The 20,286-nt window shown below is 39.9% G+C and overlaps 1 long non-coding RNA gene across 2 annotated transcripts in view; it reads left to right on the top strand.

The window, feature by feature from the left end:
* LOC116574574 overlaps positions 1-20,286 on the top strand; it is a 39,185-nt gene that overhangs the window by 4,503 nt on the left and 14,396 nt on the right. The window contains exon 3 of one of the 2 annotated variants that reach the window (XR_004279376.1): positions 3,976-4,037. The exons of the other annotated variant lie outside the window; for it this stretch is intronic. This is a non-coding gene — a long non-coding RNA (uncharacterized LOC116574574). The remainder of the gene's footprint in view (positions 1-3,975; positions 4,038-20,286) is intronic. 2 annotated transcript variants of the gene reach the window in all.

A 20,286-nucleotide genomic window follows, 5' to 3' on the forward strand; every position in this document is an offset into this window, starting at 1 on the left:
TGGCTGGTTCAATTGGTAGAGTATGAGATTCTCAATGTCTGGGTCATGAGTTAAGTCCATTTTGGGTGTAAAGCCTACGGAAAAAAACAAACAATAGTATGGAGAAGAATAAGAGAGTCTGTGATGTGGTGGAGCTTGGTGTTTTCAAGGAATGGAAGGAAAACCATTGTGGCTGAAGCCTAGGGAACAAGGGAATGAATAGAGACTCATTCAACCTGTGATTGGAGAAGTTGTGACTTTTCCACACAACCAAGACCTCTGATGTGGACATTACTGACTCTTGTGTAAAGTGTTGGTCCAATGCCCTGTGTTCATAGGAGCCAATGCCACATGGCTCCTCCTGCCAGCTTTGTGCCCAGCAAGTTGGCACTATAGTGGGTGAGCAGGAGACACTGTGATGCATTCTGGTTCCAGGACAGAGTTCTGTGGAAAAACCTTCCCTGATGATTCAAGACAACTTTAGACTCAGAGCTACTTCTTACAAGCCTGCAGGATTATGTTGCTCCAGACTCTGACAAGGAGAAATTTAGAGATAACCAGAAAACAAAACAAAACAAAACAAAACTATGACTCATTCAGTAAGCACGCAGTCCAGTTTGTGAGAAATTCATGGATTTTCCCACGGAGGGAAAGGATAAGAATAGGAGACATGGGGAAAGAAACCATTAATGTCCATATCGTCCACTTAACTGTAAATCCCATTAAGAAAAGGAGGATGGTGGGGCGCCTGGGTGGCTCAGCAGGTTAAGCCTCCGCCTTCGACTTGGGTCATGATCTCAGGGTCCTGGGATCGAGACCCACATCAGGCTCTCTGCTCGGCGGGGAGCCTGCTTCTCCCTCTCTCTCTGCCTGCCTCTCTGCCTACTTGTGATCTCTCTCTCTGTGCCATATAAATAAATAAAATCTAAAAAAAAAAAAGAAAGAAAAGAAAAGGATGATGGCTAGGTTTGCTTACTGTCGTATTGGTGAAGTCTAGAAGAGTGCCTGGTACATGGCAGGTACTAAAATAGTGTTTGCGGAATGAATGAATAAATAGCTGATTGCAGGTCTGAGAAGACAGGAGGTGAACCTGGAACATCTTGCTAGGCTGGAAAGTAAGGAAGTGATCTGCAAATGCATGGGCTTAACAAAAGCATCCTGCTTGAAGAGACTTTCACTAGCCAGAACAGAGGCAATTTTAAGCATCAAAGTAAATAAGGACAGTGATCCAGGAAATAAAATAGAAACCTAGGAGTCTATATTGGTAATAATTAGAGAGTTTAAAAAACGGGGGAAAGGGAGAGCTTTTCCTTAGAAGGTAATTCACAGATAAGTGTGAGTGGGGTAGTAGAATTGGAAATTCACTATTTTTCAGTTGTCATAATAATTTGGGCAACGATCATCAATAGATGCTAAATCTGGGGGAAGAATGTGATGAAGAACAGGTTATAACTGTGAACATAAATATATGTTCTTCACATGACTAACCTTCAGAATGCTTATTGGTTGCAATAAGTGCCAGCTAATGATATGACTGAGACGAAATGCCATCTAAATACAATGTGTGATCTTAGACTGGATTCCGCACTGGAGGTGTAAAAAAAAAAAAAAAAAAAGAGCTTTTAACGGATTTTATTGGCACAACCAACAAAATGGGAATATGGACTGCTTAGATAAAAAGTACAGTATCAGGGTTAAATTTCCTCAAGTTGGTTACTGTACCATGGTTCCATAAAGCAATAGCATTATTCTTAGGAAATACATACTGAAATGTTAAGGGATAAAGGGACGTGATAGATGCAACCTATCCTAGAGAAGTTCAGAAGAGAAATATTATACATACCACATGCATACAGACAAAGAAAGAGATGACAAATATGGGCAATGTTAAAATTTGTGTATCCAAAGAAGGGTGTTATGCTCTGTATTATTTTTGCAACTTTTCTGTGAGTTTGAAATTATTTTCAAATAGAAGTTTAAATAATGTAGCAAATGCATAATACAAAACAAAATAAGGTCAGAAAGGGTACAAGTCAAGTATTACTGCTGGTCGAATAATGGGAGAAATTTTGACCAGAGGAAATGAGAGAACAAGGAGGTCTTAAAGTCAGGAGAAAACAAACGAACAAAAAACCAAAAAACTTCAGGAGCAAAGATAAGGAGGGAAAGTAAAGGCATAAGGGAGAAAAGAGTCCCGTTTAGCTAAAGGGTATGAAATTATAGAGATAAATCAACAATAGTAATTTGGAGATATTTTGTGAGAGGATATCTTGAATATCCAACTGCATATCACCAACTCAAATTCATGCAATTATATTATTAATAATGCATTCTGTCCTAAAGTATGATAAATTTCAATAAAGGCCATAAAGGAATTTTTGCTAGTATGATTTCAGAGAACAAAAGATTATTTCCAGCTCTTTCTAAATCTAAACCAAAAACAATCAAATAAAAAAATCCAAATATGCTGCTCATATATTTAGCTATGAAACTGAAGCCCACATAGGCCGCTCAGAAAATTAAAAACAACAACACAGAGGCAAATTATTACAGCGAGCTTTGGAATTCAAATTCTCTCAAAAATTTCATTTTCTACAACTATTTGTTAAATTGCTGAGAAATTATTTGAAAAAAGTTCTGCATGTGCTGATCATCGGCAGCTCTTTTCTTTTCTCAAGTTACTTGAGCCTGCACGATCAATCCTTTATTCAGCTTTTAAATGAAAAACGAATTCTCATCTCAAGCCTCCTCTCTTTTAGCTGAGAGCTCCTTTGCAGCATGCAAACTACTCCAGTTAGCCAGCTGCATGCTGACTCCTCTACACTCTAGGCAAGGAACACATTCTGCCTGGCCCTGGTGGGAGTTACCAATTGACCCAACGACACAATGTTTCACAAGATCAAAGGCAGTGGTGAGGTCAAGGGGGCTGAGGCTAGCACAGCCAGGAGGCTTAGCCCCTGAGGAGGGTGTAATTGGTAGCTTTGTGTTTCAATAGAGTGAAGTGGGTAAAAGCCGGATTAGAGAAGGTCAAAGAGAGAATTGGAGGAAAGAAACTTGGGGGAACTGGTGTGAACTTTAGCCTAAGAAGAATGACTTAACCAAAAGAACAAGGTTAAGGGGAGAAGTAATCAAAGCCCGTGGAGTCCACAGGGGATATTGTACTCTCCTGGGATGTAACTCAGGGTCTGGGCAAGATGGATGTAAGGGAAAATGCATTCTAACCAGATGAGGGAGTTGAAAATAAGGGCTACAGGAAAAGCTACTGATTATGAAACAGAGTTGGGAAAATCAGACCTGGAGAAGTTGAATCCAACAGAGTGTAATAAGAAGGGCATTTAAATCCATATGTCAGAGTGGTTAATGGATTAGAAGCTGTGAAAAGTACAAGTGGGACAAGGATAAAAGAGGAAAGAGTGTTGCTAAAGAAAAAGGAACAGAGGCTTCCAAGAGGAAATATTTTATGTTAAAAACAGTGGCTAAGCCAACAAAAGGGGCTCAGCACAATGTTCTTTTATATAGGTGCCTGTAAGATTTGTTATTTAAAAAAGTTTTAATCACAGAATATTTGTTTCATAAAAAGATGGTGTTTAATATACATAAAAAAACAGAAGGTATATTAATAAAGTGAGTACTCATAAACCTACCACCCTAGCTAAGAACTAGAACATTATCAACACCACATAAAAGGAAAGCCTAAGTTTCCTTCCTTCCTCTGCCTCTTTGCACAGAGGTAATGTGAATTCACAAATATGGGGCTTAACCACTCCTTTTTTATTAAAGATTGTATTTATTTATTTGCCAGAGAGAGCATGAGCCGGGGAGGGGTCCAGGTGTCCTTAACCATTCCTTTTAAAAATACGTTTCCCCTATATGTATCCATCTCTTAACATGATATTGTTCAATTTTCCTTCTTTTTAAGCTTTATAGGTATGATTCTGAAGTTCCACTCTATGTGGTTATATATACTTTATCACCAATGTTTACATTTTTTATTAGTCAAGGTTCTCCACAGAAGAGACCCAGTAGGAGATATTACACATGGATACACAAAATTTAAGGTAAAAATATATTTTATGCTTATTTATATTATGTTACATTTATATTAATTTATATTAAAAAATAGACAAATCTTGGGGCACCTGGGTGGCTCAAGGGTTACGCCTCTGCCTTCTGCTCAGGTTATGATCTCAGGGTCCTGGGATCGAGCCCCACATCAGGCTCTCTGTTCAGAGAGGAGTCTGCTTCCTGCCCCATGAGCTCATGTCCACTCAGTCACCATTTTATCATTTCCTCATTCTCCTGTCAATTGACCCTTAGGTGTTTCCATTTCTCTGGTGTTATAAAGAAAGCTGCACTAGACATTTGTGTGCACATCCCTTTGAGCGCAAATGCAAGAGTTCCTCAAGACTATAGGAATGGAATGGATAGTAGACAGAGTATGTAAATTCAACTTTAAAATGTTTGCTACAGTGATTGTATCAATTTACATTTCTCTCAATACATCTAAGTAGGCAGAGTTGTGCTTTCAGTATTCAAGTTCCAAAAAACGGGGTTAGATACATGAAAGCAGTTAAATTCATTTGACAATTTGATCTGTATCCACTCTCTCCCCCCTTATACAACCGTACTTACCCCTAGACTATTTAGAAGTTGGAATGAGAAGTGAGGCAAGTTTGATGAGATGGTTTAATAGAGACATTGTAAACCATTCCTTCCTGCAGCAAGTATTTATTGAGCATATGCTATGTACCCAGCACTGTGCTGTGCATAGGGGAGGGCACATAATAGATGCCCCGTCTATGGTTTCTAAACTAAGAATCTGGAAGGGAAGTGAATGGATTAATAGGCAATTATAACAGTGCTAAAACGAAGTTAGTATACAAGATGTCATTCACGTGCGTTTGCCACATGAGACAGTTTAGTTCTAAATGACCCGCTCCTTAGAATAATAAGCATTGATTTCTAGGGTAGTGGTTCTTAGCCTGTTGTTTCTTTGCTGCATATTTGTTAACAAGTATATTTATTAAGGATGCAAGATCTTTCCTTTGCATAATTCATTTTCTGCAGCTACTCTTCATAATCAGGTCTTTGCAGTCTGTAATAAGCGTCTTTATAGGAATGCATGACTATAAAAATAGGCTAAAATTCAATACACAGAAACAGTGAGCTTTAGACCAGCTACCAGGAAGATTTATTTTAGCAATATAGCTCTATGCGAGGCTGCTGCCTGGTACTTTTTATCCAGCTTACAACATTTTATCTCCTTATGTTGGCCAGAGTTAGTCCTAAGAGTAGGATTCATCTTTAGAAAACCTTAAGTGTCAATAAACTACACTGGTCTTACAGAAGACTCCAGACCCACGATTCTGAGTATGGCACAACATCCCCAGAACATAACACCTCCTTCAGGCTCCATACTTTACTGTCAGTTTGCCTGTCTCCTTCTGGGAGTAACACAAGGTGTCCCAGGACTTGCAATGGCACCACAGAAGGTGGGAGGAGGGAGTGGGTAGAGCACAGAGCTGAAAGCAGGGCCATTGAAATGTACTAATCTTTTGAGTCTTTGGCTGTCTCCCCCTGCCCTACTTTTCCAGAATGCTGAGAGCCGGTCATATGATGTCTTTTCACCAAATTCCCTTGCACCCACCAGGCAATTAGACAATTTTTGGAAAAACATAATCCTTCCAGAGACGAGATCTCATACTGATGATATTTCTTTCTCACCAAAAGGCTTGTTTACTTCACAGCTAAAAATCTTCCAGTTTAGCTCCTAAGTGGACAAGTCATGCCCACATATGTCACACTTCCAATAGTGGGCAAGTCACACAAACGCTGAGCTTCTAATCAGCAACTTTGGAATCGCCAGCCTTAAATGTGAATGTTCAGCTAAGGATCACTATATATTTGAGGAACTCATCCGACATTAAAGAGAAAAGCAAACAAATAAACAACAAAAAAAGGACCGGTAAAAAACAGAGATGATGCAGAAGAAAACAAACAAAAATCTATATTTAATATCTTCAGAGCAATAAAAGATACTACCTCTATAAAACAAACATAAGAGGCTATAAAAAATCAAGGAATTAGAAAGAGCCCTTAAAATTAGAAATATGGTAGCAGAATAAACAATTCAATAAAAGGATTGGAGAATGAAATTGAGGAATGCTCAGAAAACAGAACAAAAAGAGACAGAAAATGGAGGAGACTGGAGGAAATTAGAAAATCAATGCAGAACATCTAACATCAAACTAATAAGAGAAAAATTAAAAAGGTGGGAGATTACCTTATTATTATTATAAGACGTTATAAAGAACTTTCCAGCTATACAGTTCTTTAAAAAAAAAAAAGGGGGATCTTCCTTTTTTTCCTTCTTAGGAGGCTGCTGGGAGATACATTCAAGCAAAGTAAGGGGTAAACAAAGAACGAGCAACATCAAGAAAAATGAGTATGCATCGAACATGAGAGAAGCAAGAAAGGGAAGCCCTAGGAAATTATATGAGGAGAAGTTGAACATCTGGAAATACAAGAGAGTTAGAGAAAAAAGAAGAAGCAATGATTAACTTTTTAGGAAAAGTATACTATACATGAAAGGAAATGTAAAAATAGCTCCCTTTTTGACTCAATCCAATACCTGCATAGTTGTAATAATAGAGAATAAAGATTGTGAAAAAACAGGACTGGAGGAAGAGAGGACAGGAAGTAAGGATGAGTGGAGATGATGATGCAGGAGAGTTGAAGTCTCAGCCACCATAGTAAGATCAACGTACATCTAAAACTGATGAACCAAGAAGTAGCAGGATAAGCATAATATGGAAAAATATGGAGGCACCTGGGTGGCTCAGTTGGTTAAGTGTCTGCCTTCAGTTCAGGGGTCCTGAGATTGAGCCCTGTGTTGGGGGCTGGGGGATTCTGATTCTCTCTGCCCCTCACCCTACTCCTACTTGTGCTATCTCTCAATCTTCCTCTCAAATAAATAAATAAATAAATAGGATCTTAAAAAAAGAAAAACATGGAATGATACATCAGAAGAAACCTATCAAAGGGCAGAGAGAGGTGGAATCTGAGGAATGGTCTTAGGGAGACAGGAAATGTTGGAGCAGGGGCTGCTGTGTTAACCATAAGCCCTATAAACTTCATGTTTACTGGGTCAAAGGATTTGATAATTTTTGAGGCTTTTAAAATATATTAATCAGTTTTCTCCACAGCTCACTGGCAATGCAGAGTGTACCATTTTCCTTACATCCCCCTCAATGTGGGGTACCCCCTCAAGTTTTTCCCCATCAGATGAGTAAAATCATTTTAAAATTCGTTTAAAAAATTATTTTAGGACACACACACACACACATATTTGGGATGGATGGGCAGAGGAAGAGGGAGGGAGACAGAATCTCAAGCAGGCTTCATGCTCAGCATGGAGCCCGACACAGGACTTGATCTTCTGACTCTGAGATCATGATCTGAACCAAAACCAAGAGTGGGACACTCCACTCACTGAGTCACCTAGGTACCCCTAGACTTGATATTTTGTTTTATTTTATTTTACTTTAATTATTGGTAGTGCCTTAGACAAATAGGATACATCTATGATAAATGATTCAAACCTAACATAAGTATGCAGATTGAAACATGATGGTGACCTTTTAATCTTTTTATTTTCTATCCCCTTGCCCAGGAGTAATCAGAGTTAACAGATTTCAGTTCATTTTCTTTAGATTATATGTGTGTGTGTGTGTATACACACACATTTATGTACATTTATATATATATATGTATATACAATATTACATTTATATATATAAACATACACTATATGTAAATCTTATTTTTATATAAATGGAATTATACAATCCATGATGTTTTGCAAATTGCTTTCTAAGCTTGACTATATCTTGGAAATCTCCCCAAGTCAAGTTTTTAAATTTTTTTAAGGTTTTATTTATTAATTTTTCACAGAGAGAGCACAAGCAGGGGAATAGCACACAGAACAAGCGGAGGGAGAAGCAGGTTCCCTCCGGAGCAAGGAGCCCAATGTGGGACTCGATCCCAGAACCTTGGGATCATGACCTGAACCTAAAGCAGATACTTAATCAACTGAGCCACCCAGACATCCCCCCGCACCTTTTTTTTTCCCCCCAAGTCACATTTTTTAAACAGTATTTGCTCTTACACATTTTAAACAATGTGCTGAGGTCAATCCATGGACCCCTATGAGGTAGGTGGACCCCTACCTCATACTAGTTGTGATCATTTCACACATGCACCAAGACGGTGTGAAAAGTTTATAGTACACACATTGAGGGTCTTTGGCAAGGGCAAGGCCAGGAGCTCAAGCTGGTCTGACGTTCTGCCTTGAGAAGGCAGAGAAGGGAGGCTTTATGGTGGTCATGGGGTGTGGCTGGGGTACAGTTTCCCAGACCCAGACTGTGGCTTGCATGGTCTGAATTCGCTGCTGGTGTCAAAGGAGGAAGCACTGGGCTTTCTTATCAGCTTGCTAGCCATGGGTTAGGGAACAGGGGAGGGGTGGGCCTTGAAAACTGTCAGCAAACATCAAAAATGGAGTCAGACTCTTTATGACACAGTATTTGCTATTGCTTGAGAGCTTAGTTACAGAGATCCTTTTTACTCTTGGAAAATGATTTTTGAAATCCTGATTTCAAAAAAGTATATTGAGTTAAGTGACAGACAAAGGTAATGAATTGGTGTTTTTTGTTGGTTTTTGACGTCCCATGCATGACAGCCATGCTCCTGATGGCAAAGGAATGGCAGTGACAAGCCACCGTCACGCTGGCATGCATAGCAGCATTCAGCACCATTGAGAGTCTCCATCTGGAGAGGCCAATGTCCTCGTACTCCTCTGGCGCAGGTCTTATTTTATTGCTTTGTGCAAACCAACCAGCCTCATTCCTGAGAGTCCATTGTGCCGGCATGGCTGTGCCCAGCTTCCCAAGGTGACAAGTGTTGCTTCAAGCTTGTTTTCCATGTGCCTCTGCATGGCTTTCTCGGTCTTTTTTATGGAAGTGAGTTAGAGTCTGCTTTGGTCCCAGGAGGAGGACTCATCTCTGGGTCTTCCCCCCTCCGAGTTCTATAGTCACAGAGATTAAAGGTGGAAGGAAGCCTTCTATTTTTCCAATCTAAGAACCACAGAACTATTGTCTACTCAGCAAGTGTAAAGGGCTAAGCGACAGTATCCAGAAGGCATGCCGACTGAGGCTTAATCACTGAATTTTGGGTAAAAGCTTGAAAATGGCCTGTTGATAGTACATAATAGCCAGAACAATTATTCTCTCCCTTGCAAAGAGTTGTAATTAACATGGAAATGTAGAAGAAAAGGCTGAGTTGTGAACAGAAGGGCTAAGGCAGGAAGAGCTTGGCTTCCCCAGAAGCACTAAGAGCACTAGGAAGTGTTTAGGCCCAATTTGACATTTCAGATCAAGCAGATTAAAGCCCATGGTTTTTTCCACCTGGCATAATCCTAGCCCATGGAAGCCACAGTTAATAATTATTTCCCTGAGCCTAGAGAGAGTTCCACAATAGAATACCTTTTATCCTGGCAAACCGAGCATGTATTGTGGCCAGCGTTTTCAAAGCTGGCAGACCAAGGTTTGGCCTGCTCGGGGTGAAAATGTCTTTGGCATGACAAGTGCTTTTGTTCTCTTGTCCTCTACCACTTTCTGACCACCTTTGCATCACTAATTTCTCAAATCCACTGTACTTTTGCGCTTCAGGCGGACTTTGCACTTGGAGGAACTTAGGGGCCAGTGGAGAAGTAAGGAGAGTTCTTATGACCGAACATGTTAAGGACATATCAGCCACAGGTGCACGGTGGGTCTTGTCTTGCCTTATTCAGTCAAGTGTCTTGGGAACCTGAAGTGCTGATAGACTGAAGGGTAAGGATTCGGTCACTCACGAATGACAATGCGGAATCACCTCACACATAAGAAGTTAGAATCTGAGGCAGACCCACAGATGAAAGTGGGCACCTGCTCTGTCCATGGTGGTGAGCCAGGTGTGAGGGGACATTCAAAGCAAAGTTGACAAGATGGCAGACAACGCTCCTAGAAAAAAAAGTTCTATGCCAGAGTTTCTGCCATTGACTCACTGTTATCAAACCACAGGCACTGGCTTGTCACTCTTTAAAGATAAACTTTTGCTCAGTTACTTTTCCTAGAGGTAAGTCTTTGAGGACAGGTACTAACCCACTGATTATTGCAGCTTCTTCCTGGAGTTGTAAGAAAAGGTCACAAATACCATCAAATAAGATAATGTGTGTAAAGCACAGCACTGTGCTGGGAACACAGTGCTTAGTTAACCGTTGTTATCATGTACTTAAAGATATTTGTTTTATTCCTTCCATTTCATACATGTATGTCTTCCTTTCCCACTCATGTCCCTCGTCCATTTCTTTCCTCTCTGCTTTCCTCTCACTGACAGATCTTGATATTATTGTTGGCTATCTCTCTACACAGATGCTCTCTCTTGTTTACTCGGCCATAAGCTCTTGAGGATAAAACCTGTGTTTCTTATCTCTACTCAAATCGCCTAGCACACTAGCCTCACTGGTGGTTTGATTTAGACACATCAGAAAGTGGCCTGTAAATACAATATCTTATCCCTAGAAGGGGTTACTTCTCAATGGGAAATGCCCTCCCCATTATATTTTTACTCAGTTTAAAGTGGCGCTAGATACTAAGCCCAGAGTTCCTAAGTATCACCACCTTGCCCTGCCCAGAATGTGTAAAAAAATGTGGGGAAGGGAGGAGCCAGGCATATGTGTTCCTAAGCAACTGATATCACTCTTTACCTGTATTTTTTTTTAAGATTTTATTTATTTATTTGACAGAGAGAGATCACAAGTAGGCAGAGAGGCTGGCAGAGAAAGAGGAAGGGAAGCAGGCTCCCCGCTGAGCAAAGAGACCAATGCAGGGCTCAATCCCAGCACCCTGGGACCATGACCTGAGCTGAAGGCAGAGGCTTTAACCCACTGAGCCACCCACGTGCCCCTTTTCCTGTATTTTATGGACTTCAAACCTGACCACACAGCCTTCCTGAGGAAGCTTGTTGCAAACGTATGGGAGGAGGATGGTTTGTTTGGGAGCTTTCTCTCTGCTGCCTGAACTCAGAAAAAGATTTTCTAAAATCATGGACTTTTTGGCTAAAGGACTGACCCCCTGCAGGTAATACATGCCCAGAGAAAAGTCTTGGGTAGGAGTCCTTAAGAAAGATGCAGACGTGTTCTTCCCTTTTCTGAATAATAAAGAGATGATAAAGGAAAATGCTTCATAGAGATAGAATTTTCCTCTGGAGGAGGAAATACCACTCATTGGTCATTATTCCTGGGCTCTGGTGTGTGGGTATCAGTCATTGACTCCAATCCTCTTTTATCGGAGTCTCTTCCTCTCCATGTTCCAACCTGATTGAAGCACTCATTGCGTCTCTCCGAAGCATGCTTCCTATCCAGACCTTCAGATTCCAGGTACCCACTGTGGTTCCTCACCATGTCCAATGACTTCTCCCTCATCCTACTGCATCAGTCACATCCATCAAATATTATCTTTCTCTTGTAACATTTGTTCGGGCCCTGATTGCTGACTTGAAATTCATGCAGAGGATTCCTTGGGCCATTCCAAGGCCTAGGCTCTGTTGTATAACACATTATTTCCATTTTAACAAGTTTCTCCTGGGAACGCAATGGTTCAAATCTAATAATTCTTTTTTTTAAAGATTTTTTAAAAAAGTTTATTTGACAGACAGAGATCACAAGTAGGTAGAGAGAGAGAGTGGGAAGCAAGCTCCCCACTGAGCAGAGAGCCCGATGCAGGACGGGGCTCGATCCCAGAATCCTGGGATCATGACCTGAGCTGAAGGCAGAGACTTTAACCTGCTGAGCCACTCAGGTGCCACTCTAATAGACAATTCTTTTTTTTTTTTTTTTTTTTTTTTTTTTTTTTTTCTAATAGACAATTCTTAATGGTGAAATTTTCAGGCATAAACCCAGACTAGTGGAAATGGTCTATCTGGGTAGGGAAGGGGATGGAACTCGAGACTTCGGTGTTCCATTTCTCACATCAGAGCAAAGCTTTACTTTGTAACCCTCAGTTACCATTACTGAGAAGTACCCTAGTGTGTTGTGAGAATGATTTTCTGGCTTGGGCATCAGGAAACCCGAGTTCCAGTTCTGTCGCTGTATGGCTGTGATATTAGGAAAGTCTGGGTTTGAGCTTTTCATCTCCAAAATGAATATGAGAGATTAGGTAATCTGCAAAGTTCCTTTCAGCTACGATTCTATGAGCTTCTGATACAGAGCTTCATAGGATTTGATTTAAACATGGCAGTAGGAGATAATCAAATGGTACTTAGAGAGGAGGATGGATGAATATGAAATGCCACTGTAAATCTGATAGTTTTGTTGGCTCTGTGAAAGGCAACTTCAGAGGCAGTCCTTTCCTCAGCAGCTCTAATTTGTATGGAACTTCTGTTGCTGAAGTAGAAAAACTCAGTACAAACACTTTCAATTAAGTTAAATGACTTCATGTTCTGTTAAGTTCAGGCTGGCTAGGAATTTCATGACTTTCCCTGACTTTATTACAATAATGCTTAGCACTAGGTTCACATGGGTGATGTCTACTCGACAGTATTTTCATAATTGTACAGCTATCATCAAATTATGTTGATTCATGGCTGAATGAAAAATGACAGTGAATAGCATAATTGTGAAATTTCACAAGACACTGACATTTGTGTTTAAAGCACAGAAAATTTAGCAAGTATGACTACTACAATGGATGTGCAATTGTGAAGACTTCATGGAAAAGTTCACGGATTCAAATGTAATTAAGCATGAATTAAACATGATGAGCTACAGGGCTAATTCCTGCACGGTGAAGCTACATTATGGAAATCTGCTTCAGAAATATGACCAGCTCCTTTTTTAACATATGTCAGATGCCTAACATATGGTCTCCTAAGGCCTCCAGCATACCTTGGGTGATCCAGGGCAGTCAGCGTATGCTTGGCACTGTTGAAGGTCTAGCTTATTGAGCCAAGAAACTAGGGAACATAATGGGAAATCAACCCATGCTTGTCAGAATCTCTCTGCTCCTTTAGAACAAGTATTATAAATTCAAAGAGAAATTTGAGCCTTTGTAGGATAAAGTGCTTTCTTCTGCTTTTCATGCTGGTGCAATGAACAACAAATCATGAATATAGACTAATGCCTACTTACAATTAATTATAGAGATGATGATGAAGTAAAGAGGGAGATTTCATAAGCCACACCTATAAACAAAATAAACTGCTTGACAACAATATACTTTGCTTTGGCTGAGGAACTCAGACAATCTGGGAAAGAGCTTCCTATAATATCTCCCTTTCCCCGACTTCTCTTACCACTTTTCCCCAGCTTCTTTTGTACCCTTCCCTCAACCTCAAAGAGAAAAAGTAAGAAAGTAGGAGTCTGAAAGGTAAAATTACAGGCGCAAATCTTTCATTGACTGCTATGATCTGCTTCCTTTGGTGTCAGTTTCCTTATATGTCACATTAGGATAATTACATTACCTTTCCTGACTGCCAGGGCTCCTAAGTGAATGTGATGTTGTGATAAAGGCAGAAGTCTTTCATCTATATCTATATATTCTTCCATATCTATCTCTATCAACATCTATTACCTAAATAGAAGACACACTTGTGCTTGGCTGTGTTTTTGGTCATATCCCCAATGGACTATGGGAGGTGATGATCAGAATAATAAAAATAACAACATCGATGATGACCATTTATTACATGTACTGTGCCAGGCACTTTATAAATACCTTATACTTGCTTTTTATGTTTATGTAGAGAATTTAATTATATGATATGATTCTTTCTGAATCCTGGAGCAGTGAAGAGTCAGAAGACTAAAAATGTCTAAAATTGAATAGCTAGTTTTTCTTTTTAAAACAATGTACTTTTCTGGCCATAATTACTAAAGTGAGATACATTTCTCCTTTATCAGCAGTGGTCTGTGGTCTTTGTGTTCAAAGCTGTGGCTATATCCAGTCCCAGTGAAAGATCTGGGGGAATATTAGGTCTTTTGTTGTCAGATCTCATAGTACTACAAAGGAAGTTTCTCCACCCAGCCCTTTTTGTTTCCCCTCAAACTCAAGTACACCCAAGTGACCCCTTTCAATTTGAAAGAGAGAAGTCTGGAACTTGAGAAGCTCACTGCCCACAAATGGAGAAGGAGACTAATAACACAAACAGCTCTTAGGCCTACTTTAGATAAATAACAATGACAGATCATTAATGGAAGTTCAGGCATGTCTTAGAGGTTAATGTGAATGAGCACAGAGATGTCCTTTTGCAGCATAAATTTCAGTGCCTCTGACAGAGACAGGATCTGCCACCTGTGACCCTGCAAGATGGTTGTTTTTTTTAAGTAAAATCTTCCTTAAGGTTATAAGGGTTAGATGCCTCTTTTTAGCAGCCTTAGGCAACGTAGGTGGGTGGGAGAGGGGATTCTGTTGATCAGCACGTTCTCATCATCATGTACCTGGAGAACATCAGTTGGAACTTCAGTTTCCACTGCGTGCAGTATAGTCTCTTCCATGCATGCGTCTAGGCCCAAAGATTTCAAATAGGTGAAAATGCAAAGAAAATGGAATTGAATCATTCCCAATTGAAATAAAAATAAGAAACAAAGAAAGAGGTACTATAATGTGCTTTTTAATCCCAAATGGCCTGTCTATCCTGATATGGGTTGCAAAAACCAGAAATATAGTTTGAACCAGCGAGGTCCTTAACTTGGCATCATATTAGCAGTTTTTCCCTATTAGCTTGGAATCTGAAGCCGACTGTGCCCATACTTAGCTTTCTATGTGCCTGCACAGCTCTGGGATACAAATCATGAAATCCTCTGCTGATCATCTCAGTTATCATTTATTTATTGAACATTATTAAGTTCTTATTAGAATATTATCTAATTTTTCTAGCATTCTCTTTGTATGAGACACTCTCCTAAGCATTTTATATGTATTAACTCATGTATGTCTCCCAAAAATCTTTTGAAGTAGGTATTATACATATCCAAATAATATATTACTAGAAGTCGTAAGGGTGTTCTTTAGATTGTGAATGATTTGTATGACATGCTAGGAAGTTTTATTGTTTCCTTTATAGTATGTCTTTTAAGGAATAAAAGCAGAGAAGAACTCTGTAGGATATATTTAAGAAGGAGAGACAATGGGATATTTAGGAGTCCAGTGCTCTACTTTCAGGAAAGTAATGATGAGAACCCGACCATAGTGATAAAAGTGGAGACAGACAAGAGTAGAGCTGTTAAGTACTTAAGAGGCAGAATCAATAGTGTTTGGGGACCAATTGGGTGTGAAGGACAAACGAGAGTCAGTGGTGGACTCTCAGGCTCCTGCTTTGGGTGACTAGGGGTGATCCAAGGAGTGATCAGGGACAGGCTTATCAAAGCAAGCATTTTTGTGAGGAAGCGTATTCATTCAATTTGGGATGGGATGAAATAGAAAGTTCTGGGAATTCCAAATAGAAATTTTATGAGATTTTGGGGCAAAGTAGTCTGGAACTAAGGAGATCATTGTTGCTATTTGAAAGTTCTATATGGATAGGGGCGCCTGGGTGGCTCAGAGGGTTAAAGCCTCTGCCTTCGGCTCAGGTCATGATCCCAGGGTCCTGGGATCGAGCCCCACATTAGGCTCTCTCCCTGGTGGGGAGCCTGCTTCCTTCTCTCTCTCTGCCTGCCTCTCTGCCTACTTGTGATTTCTCTCTGTCGAATAAATAAATAAAATCTTAAAAAAAAAAAAGAAAGTTCTATATGGATAAATGGTCTGTGATGGCTGGTATGGATGAGATTTTGTAAGTAATGTTACACTTTGAGAAGAGAAAGGGGGCAGAAGGACAGACATCAGCAAAAGAGACTACAAGGGAATGGAGAGGGGAGAGAATAAAACCGGGCAAGATTAGTTGCACAGAAGCCAAGAGAAGAGAAAGTGGCCGATATTTTCAAATGCAGTAAGTTAAATAAAGAGAGAGAAGTGTCCATTTGATCACAAGCACGTTGTTGTTGATCTGGTGAGAGCTGGTTCACTTGTACCAAGTAAATAGGAGATGACAAAGTAAAAAGCTTTGAATGCAGGCATACCTCAATTTATTGCACTTTTATTTACTGCACTTTGCAGAAGCTGTACTTTTTTACAAATTGAAGGGCTGTGGCACCTCTGTACTGAGCAGGTCTATTGGCACAAAGTGTCCAACAGCATTTGCTCACTTTGTGTCTCTATGTCACACTTTGGTAGTGTTCACAATATTTCAAGGTTTTTCATTATTATATTTGTTATGGTTATCTGCAATCAGTGATCTTTGATGTTACTCCTGCAATTGTTTTGGGGTGCCACAAACTGCACCCACATAAGATAACAAAATTGATTGATAAATGTTGTGTATGTTCTGGCTGCTCCACCCACCAGTCATTCTCCCATATTTCTCCCTCTCCTTGGATTTCCCTATTCCCCAAGACACAATTATATGGAAACTAGACCAACTAATAACCCTACAAGGACTTCTAAGTGTCCAAGTGAAAGGAAAATTCATGTGTCTCTCACTTTAAATCAAATCTAAAAATTATTAAGCTTGTGAAGAAGGCATGTTGAAATCCAAGACAGACCAAAATCTAGGCCTCTTGCACCAGTTAGCCAAGTTGTGGGTGGGGAAAAAAAAAGTTCTTGAAGGAAAGTAAAAGGGCTACTTCAGTGAATGCACGAATGATAGGAAAGTGAAACAGCCTTATTGTTGATATGATTTGAGTGGCCTGGTGAGAAGATCCAAACAACCACAATATTCCCTTAAGCCAAAGCCTAATCCAAGAGCTGGGCTTCAACTTGCTTCAATTCTAGGAAGGCGGAAAGAGGTGAGGAAGCTTCAGAAGAAACGTTTGAAGCTAGGAGATGTGATTTCATGAGGCTCATGAGGTTTAAGGAAAGAAACCATTTTCATAAAATAAAAGTGCCAGGTAAAGCAGCAAGTATTGATGTAGAAGCTGCAGCAGTTCTCCAGAAGATGTGGCTAAGATCGTTAATGAAGATGGCTATACTAAATAACAGATTTTCAATGTAGACGGAACACCCTCCTATTCGGAAAAAGATGCCATCTAGAACTTTCAAAGCTAGAGAGGAGAAGTCAAGGCCTGGCTTCAAAAGTTCAAGGGACAGGTGACTCTCTTCATAGAGGCTAATGCAGCTGTTGATTTAAGTTGAAACCATTGTTATTGGCCATTCCAAAATCCTATGGCCTTTAAGAATTATGCTAGATCTATTCTGTCTGTGCTCTATAAGTGGAACAACAAAGCCTGGGTGATATCATATCTGTTTATATGTTTTACTGAACATTTTAAGCCCACTGCTGAGAGCTACTTCCAGAAAAAAAAAAAAAAGAAAAAAAGAAAAAATAAAAGATGGCTTTCAGAATATTACTGCTCATTGACAAAGCTTCTGGTCACTCATGAGCTCTGATGGAGAGGTACATGGAGAGATTTATGTTGTTTTCATACCAGTTAATACAACATCCATTCTGCAGCCTGCGGATCAAGAAGTAAGTTAGACTTTAGAGTCTTTATTTAAAAAATATATTACATAACATTATAGCTGCTATAGATTCCTCTGATGGATCTGGGCTGAGTAAATTGAAAACATTCTGGAAAGGATTCACTGCTCTCGGTGCCATTAAGAGCATTCATGTTTCATGGGAAGAGGTCAAAATACCAATACAGGAATTTGAAAGATGTTGATTCCGACCCTCATGGATGACTTTTAGGGGGTTAAGACTTTAGTGGAGGAGGTAACGGCAGATGTGGTACAAACAGCAAGAAAACTAGAATTAGAAAGAGAGCCGGAAGATGGGACTAAATTTCTGCAATCACATGATAAAACTTTAATAGATAAAAAGGTTCTTCTAATGAAAGAACAAAGATGGAATCGACTCCCGGTGAAGACTGTTGAAATGACATCAGAAGGTATAGAATATTACATAAATTTAGTTGATAAAGCAGTGGTAGGGTTTGACAGGACTGATTCCAGTTTTAAAGCAAGTTCTATTGTGAGTAAAATGGTATCAAACAGCATTGTATGCTCCAGCAAAATCATTTGTGAAAGGAAGAGTCACCTGTCGTGGTAAATTTAGTTTTCTCAGTTTAAAAACTTGCCACAATCCCCTACCCTTCAGCATCCACCCCTCTGACCATTCGGCAGACATCAACATCAAGGCAAGACCTTCAACCAGCAAAAACATTACACCTGCTGAAAGCTCAGATGATGGTTAGCATTTTTTAATAATAAAGTATTTTTAAATTAAGGCACGTTCACTGTTTTTTTAGACACACTTCTATTGCACAGTTAATGGTATAAATACAACTTTTATATGCCTAGGAAACCGAAAAGTTCGTTTGATTCACTTTATTGCGATACTTGCTTTATTGCGGCTGTCTACAACTGAACCTGCAATATCTTTAAGGTGTGCCTGCATAAAAGAGCCTTTTAAGTCACCTGGGAAAGTAGGGAACAAAAAGTTAAAGGATAACTTAATTCTTTTAAAGAGGGAGAGACTTCTTTGCTAAGAGTATGTAGCAAGAAAGAAGTTGAAGATAGAGAAATGGAAGGGAAAACCTTTGATGGAGCAAATTCTCTGAGGACTTGGAGAGAGTGTGATCCTGAATGCATGTAGGGGATTCGGCTTTAAGCAGCAGCAGAACTGCCTCTTCTCAAGTAGGAAAAAAGAAAGCAAAGATCTAGGCACTTTTTCAGGTCAAGTTGTAAGGGCAAGAGATTGAGGTATTTCTTGCTCTTTGGCTTTTGTTTTCTCCATAAAATAGAAGGTGTATTTAGCTGAGAGTCAGGGTGGGAATGGGGCCTGATGGGAGCTGAGACAGTTTAAGAGTCTACTTGGATGTGAACATTTTTGAGTGGGACCTTGAGAAAGATGACTGCATACACTGGGAGCTTGGATTGGGCGGGGGGGAGGGGGTGTCATTAACTAGTAATTGTGCCATCTTAGTTAGATAGTTAGGAGAATTCTCTCTTGAGGTACCTGATCACCAGGCCAGCTATATGAATGGAAAGTATCTGGCTGAAATGCTCTAATGTTGGGAGTTTCCCCAGCAGGTTCATCAGAGAATCAAAGAACAGAACATGACCCATTAAGATGACTGTAATCTGATAGAATCTCAGTAAGATTCAAGGACAAGTGACTGTGATAGGGAGGGGGAGAGTCTGCCCTGTTGACATTCTATCCTCTGTTTCTCATTGTCCCCCTCCCACCATTCACAAACCATTTGCTTGGCCATGGACCTTGATTCCATTTTACTAGTTCCCACTATCCTGTTTTTTAACACTGAATTCTGCTTCTAGCACCTTTCATAGTCCATGCCTCAGAAACCACCTGATACACAGAACTTCTACCACCTGGAAATCCCTTGTGATGCTCAGCCAGCTCCCTGGGAACAAATTCCTGCATATTGACTCCATTCCAGAGTAGACAAGCATTCACTATGCACGCTGTGCCCAGTGTTTGACCTACTGGATCCTTCCTGGAGGTGGTTTCCTCTCTGGGTAGGTCATTCTTCTGTATCCATAGTCCACATGGTCAGGATATGATATTTTCATGGGAACTAGAAAAGAGAGGCTCAGAAAGCATTATCCTCATTTTTCTTTCACTAAATATGTCACCTGGAAATGGCAGAAAGAAGAAAAATCACTGTTGAAACATGTAGTCTCCTGCTCTTTGAGATTGAAAAGATGATAGCAAATTGTCAGGTAATACTGAGTGGCTGACAAATGGTCATATATTCAAATATTGGTCATATATCCAAATTTTCTGGAATAATTCCAGGAAATGAGCCCATCCCTTCTCTACATCTTTACCATGTTTTACTAGACCTGAGAGGGTCAAAGCCAGAGCTAGCCTTGTATTTTATGGATGTCAACAGGCTGCTGGCTCTCTGCCTGGAGTGTTCTGCTCTCTGCTTTGTATGCAGGTCATATCTGAGAGCCATTCTGTGAGGATGCTGCAGGGTTTCCATCTGTCTTGAGCTCAGCAGAACTTCAGGGATCGCAATAGGAGATTCACGTGCACTGACAGGATTTTTATTCCACCTGCTGTTGATGGTTGATAAAGAAGACAAAAGTGAAAATTCCAAATACTTAGACTATTCTTTTTATTTTCAGTATTTGTTCAATAAATATATATTGATCACCTACTAAGTGCAAGGTGCTTACTCTCCTTGGTGCTAAGCATACTATAGAGAACCCAAAT

The sequence above is a fragment of the Mustela erminea genome, chromosome 15 (assembly GCF_009829155.1).
Source record: "Mustela erminea isolate mMusErm1 chromosome 15, mMusErm1.Pri, whole genome shotgun sequence".
Lineage (NCBI taxonomy): Eukaryota > Metazoa > Chordata > Mammalia > Carnivora > Mustelidae > Mustela > Mustela erminea.